Source organism: Scyliorhinus torazame, chromosome 1, assembly GCF_047496885.1.
Source record: "Scyliorhinus torazame isolate Kashiwa2021f chromosome 1, sScyTor2.1, whole genome shotgun sequence".
NCBI lineage: Eukaryota > Metazoa > Chordata > Chondrichthyes > Carcharhiniformes > Scyliorhinidae > Scyliorhinus > Scyliorhinus torazame.
The window spans coordinates 177,361,989-177,370,366 of NC_092707.1; positions in this window are offsets into that span (position 1 = coordinate 177,361,989).

Sequence of the window (8,378 nt, forward strand, 5' to 3'; positions counted from 1 at the left end):
TGTACACTCTCCTTATTATCTCCCATCAGATCTGCTTTACCTCTACCACTTGAGTATTTCTCGTTTCCCCAGTTTCTACCCTCACAGGCTGAAACCGATGTCGGAAACCAAACTTTGATTTATGAACTAATTCATAATCTTCTGCCATTTCTGCTGCTAACCTCACCGTTTTAACCCTCTGCTCTTCCACATGAGTTCTCACTATGTCAGGAATTGAATTTTTAAACTCCTCCAAACGTACAATTTCTCTGAGAGCTTCATACGTTTGGTTTATTTTCAAAGCCCTTATCCACCTATCAAAGTTACTCTGTTTGATCCTTTCAAACTCCATATATGCTTGACCAGGTTCTTTCCTTAAATTTCTAAACCTTTGTCTGTAGGCTTCAGGCACTAGTTCATATCCACCTAAGATGGATTTTTTCACCTCCTCATACGTCCCAGATACCTCCTCTGGTAGTGATGCAAACACTTCACTCGCCATACCTACCAGCTTTGTTTGAATCAGTAATACCCACATGCCCGGTGGCCATTTCATTTGTTCAGCCACCTGCTCAAATGAAATGAAAAAGGCTTTGACCTCCTTCTCATCAAACCTTGGCAATGCTTGGACATATTTAAATAGATCCCCACCAAGCTTTCGACTATGATGCTTTTTCTCTTTATCCTCATCACTCTCCTCCAACTATACCGATTCCCTTTACATCCACCAATTTTAACTGACTGTCATGTTTCATGGCCATTTTCTTAAGTTCAAACTCTCTCTCTTTTTCCCTTTCCTCATTTTCTCTTTCTTTGTTTCTTTCTTCTCTCTCATTTTCTTTTTTCCTGATCTGTATCTCCCTTTCTCTCTCTTTTTCTCTCATTTTGTATTCAAGCTGCTTTAATTCTTTTTCGTTTTCAAGTTGCTTGATTTGTAAATGATTTTTTTCCATTTCTAATAATTCAGACAGTAACTCAGCCAATTATAAATGCTCAGCCAGTGTCATAAGTACCTATTCATTTTGTGTGCTGTCAGATAACGCTAACTGCAATGTTTTTCCAAATCTAAAAGCCTTTTCTTAGTCTCTGTTCGTAAGGTACTGCGTGTGGCCTTCTCCACCCCAAAACCTTCCAAGCCTCTGAAAGAGCCATTGTCCACAACACACTCCCTAATTACTGATATACCACACCTGAAAAGCAAACACAAAAATGCTCATCCCTCACTGTTATTAAGTTCACTAAGCCAATCCAATCATGAAAAATAGACTTTTATCCCTCGTGCCCCCAATTTATTACGGGCCAGGGTTTAGAGAACCCCAAACTGTATCATGCAGTTCACCTGACCCACAACTTTTAATAGATGTTGGTTATGGGGAGCACAAGGGCCCACTCTACAGGTGTGATGCAACAGCGATCTAAAGTACTTTTAAAACAAAACAATGTTTATTATATGAATCCAGTTAACATTTTATAAACACGCAGAAAACATCTTAGCAACTATCAACTCAAATACTCCCCCCAAAGAATACAGTACTCTGTCAGTAACTCTTAATCTTTCCTAGCAACATGTATAAGACAAATACCCTCTTTAACAAAGACAGCAAGTTTAAATTCTCTACTGAGAGCAGTTATCACTTTTAAATTAGCAAGTGATCTGAAGATCTTTTTCATGAAGAGAGAGATCAAAATTACACCTTGTTTGGCTGGATGCAGATCCAACTCTGAAAACGAAACGAACCACACACTGTAACTGCCAGCTCAAAAACAAAAATAAAAACAGACAGACAGCCCAGCTCCACCCACACTCACACATCACTGCACCTATTTGATAAACACCCATTTCTTAAAGGTACATCCCCTACAGCTATTTGATAAATACCTATTCCTTAAAGGTACTCTCACATGACACTGGGTTGCCAGTGACAGCGGGTCTGGTCCATGGGATGGAGGATGATGAGAGCCCGCTCTGCGATGAGCTGCAAGCTCCACATCATATGACAATGTCTTACTCATTCCCACAGTCGCACCTTCCACCTGGGTGATCGCTGCATGTGAGCTGGCCAGTCCATCACACAGTCCCGTTGGATCACTGCGGTGGGCGTGCTTGGGACGGTCCACCCATGGGGTCTGCACAGGTCTCCCACCCCCACTCCCCCAGGCCAGCACTGACAGGCCCACCCCCGCACCCAGCAGACAGAGCACCGAGGCAGGTTTCAACGGTGTTAACAGGTGTTTATTGTGAACAAATATTTACAGTCTGTACTATAGCCCTATAACTCAACTTTGTCCTGAACCCGTGCCAACTAACTGGTGTCTAACTTTCTGGCCTTCCGGGCCCTAACATTACGTCTAGGTGGTTCCCCAGACGGTACAGCAGAGTGGAGGCGGCCTGCTGTGACTCCTGCCCTGCAACAAAGGTCCCCGCTGGCGCACGTCTCCTGGGGCACCCTGTCTGGGTTGGCCTGGCTGCTGCTCGGGCATCCCGGGTAGCATGATGCTGCCCTGCTCTTCCCGCTGCCCATCAAGTACACCAGAGGAAGAGGAGAGTCCGAGGTGCTGCAGTGTTCCGAAAACTCCCTTGTGGGAATCACTGGCACGAGCCCCATCACCTCCTCCTCCCTCGGGGTGCCCGATAGCCCCCGGGCTACTCCATGGGGGATGGTGGTACGAGCAGAGCCTTCCCCTGAGGCTGCCCCGCCACCTGGCGCTGCCAGTCCTGGAGGTCCGCTCTGGTCTCGACCAGAGTCTGCACGTTCGCGGCCATGGAGCAGACCATCTCTATCTGGGACTGCGCCACATCACATTGCGACTGTGCGACCACACTGAGGGTCTGTGCCACATCAGCCAGTGACTGGGCCACCTCCCTCTGGAACTGGGACACCTCCCTCTGAAGCTGCGCAATGCTGGCCAGCGCCTGGGCAATGCCGCCGGCACTCTCAGAAATGGCCTGCTGTGACTGGGCCACACTGAGGAGCGCCGCTGCAATTTCCAGGTGGCTCTGGCACGTGGCTGCCTGTCAGAGGGCAGCCCTGTCCTGGGCCTTGGCCCCTGCCTGCACAGAGTGCCCCAGGCCCTGGACACTCTGACCCATATCCGACACCTTAGCCCCCATTGCTTCCACCGCGGACGCCACCCGTGCGATGTCGGCCTGGGGGTATGCATGACCGGCACTGTCCCTTACTCCTGCGGGTGCTGCATGCCCCCTGTCAACCCCTCTTGTGGTCTCTGGGTCTCTGACTGCACCTGCACTGTGGCTGGGACTGGATGTTCCAGGAGCCCGGGACCCGGGCTGCCCTCCGACCGTCCGGCCCCTCGGCTGCTCCTACCTCCACCTGCTGTACCGGGTGCGATGTGTGGTGCGCACCAGATAGTGTCCCAGGAGCCTCTTCACTAATGTGCCCAACTGAGGTGATAGTCTCTGGGATGGTGGAGGGTGTTGGAGACAGCTGTGACGGCAAATCCGTGTCCTCCTCCGACCCGAACTCCGGGGTCTCCTGGGTCTCGGGCAGAGGGCTGCTGTTCCCTTCAGTTCTTGGCCATCTGGGGGGCACCGGCTCTGGCACTGGCTGGGGGCGGAGGGCTCCGGATGGACCAGCCCCATCTCCGGGAGGTCCTGTAAGACACAAGACAATATGTATCATTAGACAGCGGGCAGGTGGGGGAGGGGGTGTGTGAGGGGGGGTAGTAAGATGAGGGGGGTGAGGGGGGTGTGGGCTGAGAGGGATGAGGTGGGTGAGGGGTGAGTGGGGTGTGGGGGGGGCACACATGTGTCATGAGGATCGGCAAATATGCAAGGTCTCACTTGCTCACCAGCCACCGACCTCCACCTCGGTGACCTCCCTTTCCATCGGGCCGCCGACCACGTCCAGTGCCCTCTGCTCAGGCTTGGTGAGGGGTTGCAGGTCTGGTGGTCCCCCTCCTGTCTGCCCTGCTCCCAGCGGTTGTGTGCGGCCTTCTCCTGGGGGAAGGGGGGGGGGGGAACAAACACAAACAACAATGTGTTAGACATTCCAATGCATGCAGCCCAGGGGTTGGGTAGATGATCGCATCAGGGGCCAGGGCACCCGACCATGGCGGCTGGCATGGGTGCTGGCATGTGGGGCCGGGTGTGGGTTTGGCCGTCCTCCTGGGGGAGGGGCCGGTTTGCAGGTGTTTGGGGCAGTGGGGTTAGTGCCAGGGTCACAGTGCTGCCACACTGAGAAGGTCGTGCAATTTCTTCCGGCACTGCATGCCAGTCAGGACAACTTTGCCCACGGCGCTGACCGCATCTGCCACCTGCGTCCAGGCACAGCGAATGGTGGTGCCTGGTGGCCTTCCTCCTGGGCCGGGGTAGAAGGTCATCCCTCCCTCCTCCACAGCATCCAGGAGGGTCTCCAGCTCAGCGACCCTGAACCATGGCGCTGCTCTCCTTGCAGCCATCTTGTTGACTGGGACGGTGTGTGTGGGGGGATGGATCCTTTAAGTGCGGCTGTGGCGTGTGAGCCTCATGTGCGCCAATCACAGACCCAGCAAATCCGGCGCTATTTTACATGGAACCGGTTGTGTTCCACGTGGCGACGGTGCTAGCCTATTTAGTGTTGCGGCATTTTTCCTGTCGTAAAACAGCACTGTTCCCACGCCGACGTCTGCACTGAGTGTCAAAATCGGAGAATCCAGACCAATATTTTTACTGTGCTTGTGTTTGAATATCTAACAGTTGAATAGACTGAACTGATTGTCAATGGCCACTGTTTTACTTTATAACACCACTGCTCTCATATCCAGGAAGTGGCAAGAGTAAATATAAACATACTCTAAAGGAAGGATAATACAATAAGTCCCTGAACCAACGGCATCATATAAGTGGTGGAAAGCTGTAATAATACAGATGCAAATCATAGTGATAGGCTTCAGTTTTAAACACTTTATGCAGTTTATTCACCAGTAATAATTTAAAAACCCATGTGCACAGTACTATTTCACTATCAGGAATTAATTAATGATCAGCATTTTACTTTTAAATTACATTGCACTGCCTGTCATAATATACACCAGTATATTATGGTGCAGACACACACACACACACACTGATGGACATGCAGTGGGACCAATCAGCATACACAACACCGCAGCCAATCACCAGTGAGAGCACACGCACTATAAAGACAGGGGACACCAGAGTTCCCGCTCATTCTAGTAGCAGCCAGCTCGGAGCACAGAGCTCACAGCCTGCAACACAGACATTCACCATGTGCTGAGTGCATCACCTGGTTAGGACTAGGCAAGGGTCAACAGTTAAAGCTGGTATTGCATTTACCACAGTTCAAGTATGTTAATATAGTTAACCTTATAATAAAATAGAGTTGCACCACTTCCAGTGTTGGTGACCTGTTTGTGATCCAGAACACCCAACACACCATGGTACAAGGAGTGGTTGCATACTAGCACTTCTGAGACCCACCTGCAACTAATCAGCATTCCGCCATCCTGAAGTATGGAGAACATCAGCCCGCCGCCGCCGCTCCGCATCGCCGGCAATCTCGGGGTCAATTGGAAGATTTCTAAACAGCGCTTCCAGCTCTTCCTTGAAACCACGGACAGGGAGGACGCCTCGGACACCAGGAAGATTGCTCTGCTCCTCTCCACGGCCGGGCAACACGCCATCCACAACTTCAACTCCCTCACATTCGCAGACGACGAGGACAAGACAAAGTACAAGATGGTTCTCCTCAAATTCAATACTCACTTCAGCATAGAGGTCAATGAAAGCTTCGAAAGATACCTATTCCAGCAGCACTTGCAGGGTAAGGACGAGCCTTTCCAATCCTTTTTAACACACCTCCGCATCCTTGCGCAGTCCTGCGGCTACGGGCCCACCTCCGACTCAATGATACGCGACCAGATCGTATTTGGTGTACTGTCGGACCCCCTGCGTCAGCAGCTCCTCAAAATTATGCAACTCACCCTTGCGACTGCCATCGAGACCTGTGTCCTGCATGAAAATGCCACCAGCCGGTACTCCCACATACAGGCGGCTGAAACGGCGCAGCAAGGTCCCCACGAGGCGGAACGGGTCCAAACAATTGAACACCTCCAAGGCTGCAGCCTGGATGAGGGCGGCCATTTCGCGCACTTTTCACGGCCTCCCCCGCTTGTACACACCAAACGAGGGGATGGCGACGTGGAGGAACGTGATGCGCAAGCGCACACCACGCAGGACCGCATCGCGCATGCGCGGTAATGCAACGAGCGTACTGACGTCACGACGTGCGGCAACTGTGGCTCCGCCCATTTAAAGCGACAATGTCTTGCAAAATCGCGACAATGCCTACGATGTGGCAGACTTGGCCACTATGCTGCCTGCTGTCGAGCAGCTCAGCCTGACAATTCATATTGCTTCAGCCAGCCTCGCAGGAACGTTCGGGCAATTCAACCCACGTTCACCGAGTCCGATTCCGACTTCCCGCAGATCAGTGACACCGAGGACCCGAGGGAGCCTTTTTGAGTCGCTGTTATAACAAAGAATAGGCTGTCCCCGAATCTAAACCACCAGCCGCTGTCGGTGCACAGCATTGATCCAGACGACGAGTGGTGTGCCACCCTGACGGTCAACCAGAATTCGTCGCCCTCCTCAGAGACTTGACTCATGAGTTTTACAACGTTGGACTCTTTGATCTGTTCTGTTATCCTGTTTCAACATTCCAGTAGTTTGTATATAATGTTCATTTTGTTGTTGGTGTGACACCCTATTTCTCTGCACCAGGCACCTTCCCGTGTAAATAGATTAGACTCATGTACATAGTCATGTAAATAACACGCACAGACATAGTCAGGTACATTCACTACACGATATTTATTGTCACGCTGGCACATGTTCTTTATATAAAAGGGGGAATGTCATAATATACACCAGTATATTATGGTGCAGATACACACACACACACTGATGGACATGCAGTGGGACCAATCAGCATACACAACACCGCAGCCAATCACCAGTGAGAGCACACGCACTATAAAGACAGGGGACAGGAGAGTTCCCGCTCATTCTAGTAGCAGCCAGCTCGGAGCACAGAGCTCACAGCCTGCAACACAGACATTCACCATGTGCTGAGTGCATCACCTGGTTAGGACTAGGCAAGTGTCAACAGTTAAAGCTGGTATTGCATTTACCCACAGTTCAAGTATGTTAATATAGTTAACATTATAATAAAATAGAGTTGCACCACTTCCAGTGTTGGTGACCTGTTTGTGATCCAGAACACCCAACACATCACTGCCCTCACTGAATAAGAGAAAGGAAATACAAAAACGGCCCAGTAAGTGGTTTTAAGCACAAAAACTCAGATGCAAACATTATACACAAATAACTACGGTCACAATGCTTTTAAAGATATAAATAATTCTATGGGTTCTGTCAACATAAATCTTTGTAACTCGCTTCTATCTGTTTGCTGTTCTGTATACCCCATGTACTGGCTTATTAATGTCACAGTGAAATTTCATGCAATGTATCTAACTCAAATATATTTGAAGATTAAATGTTACTTAAGGGTTAGAGACAGCCTCAGATAGTGGGCAGCAGTATCCCCTACAAGGTTTGTGAGGCAGATTTAATTGTTTATCATTTTGATATGCAGTTATTCTGGCAGCGATGGTGAGCCACACGATTAATTCCAGAGTATTGTTGAATGCACTGTTGTCTCTTCTTCTATGTACAAGTACGATTAAGTGCTTTTGACAGTAACCTGTTGTGGTACGGGGCTCCTTCTAAATTCAACCTCAGTGCCCATTGAATAAAAAGCCTAAGATGATCACAAGAATGCATGGTATTCTGATGTCTGTTAATTGGATTGTCAGGCGCAAAAGATAAGGCTGAAGCATTTGCAACCAACTTTAACCAGAAGTGCCAAGTAGATTATCCATATCAGCCTCCTCCTGAGGCCCCAACATCATAAATGTCAGTTTTCAGCCAATTCAATTTATTCCATGTGACATTAAACAATGGCTGAAGGCAGTGGATACTGCAAAGACTCTGGGCCCTGACAACATCCCAGCCACAGGACTGAAGTGGTGTGCGCCAGAATGAATCACAAAGGCCAAGCTGTTCCAGTACAGCTACAACACAGACATCTGCACCACAAGGTGGAAAACCTCCCTGTTCTGTCCTGCTCACAAAAAGCAAGACAAATCCAAACAGGCTAATTATCTCCCCATCAATATTTTTTTTTCAAATTAGGAGCAGGAGTAGGCCACTTGGCCCATCGAGCCTGCTCAACCATTCAATAAGATCATGGCTGATCTGATGATAACCTCAACCCTGTGGTATTATCATAACTATCAGCATTGCAAGGGTTAATGTAGTGTCGAGAGTAGCCACTGGAGGGAGCTACAGATACAACTATATAAGGCAGTGATGC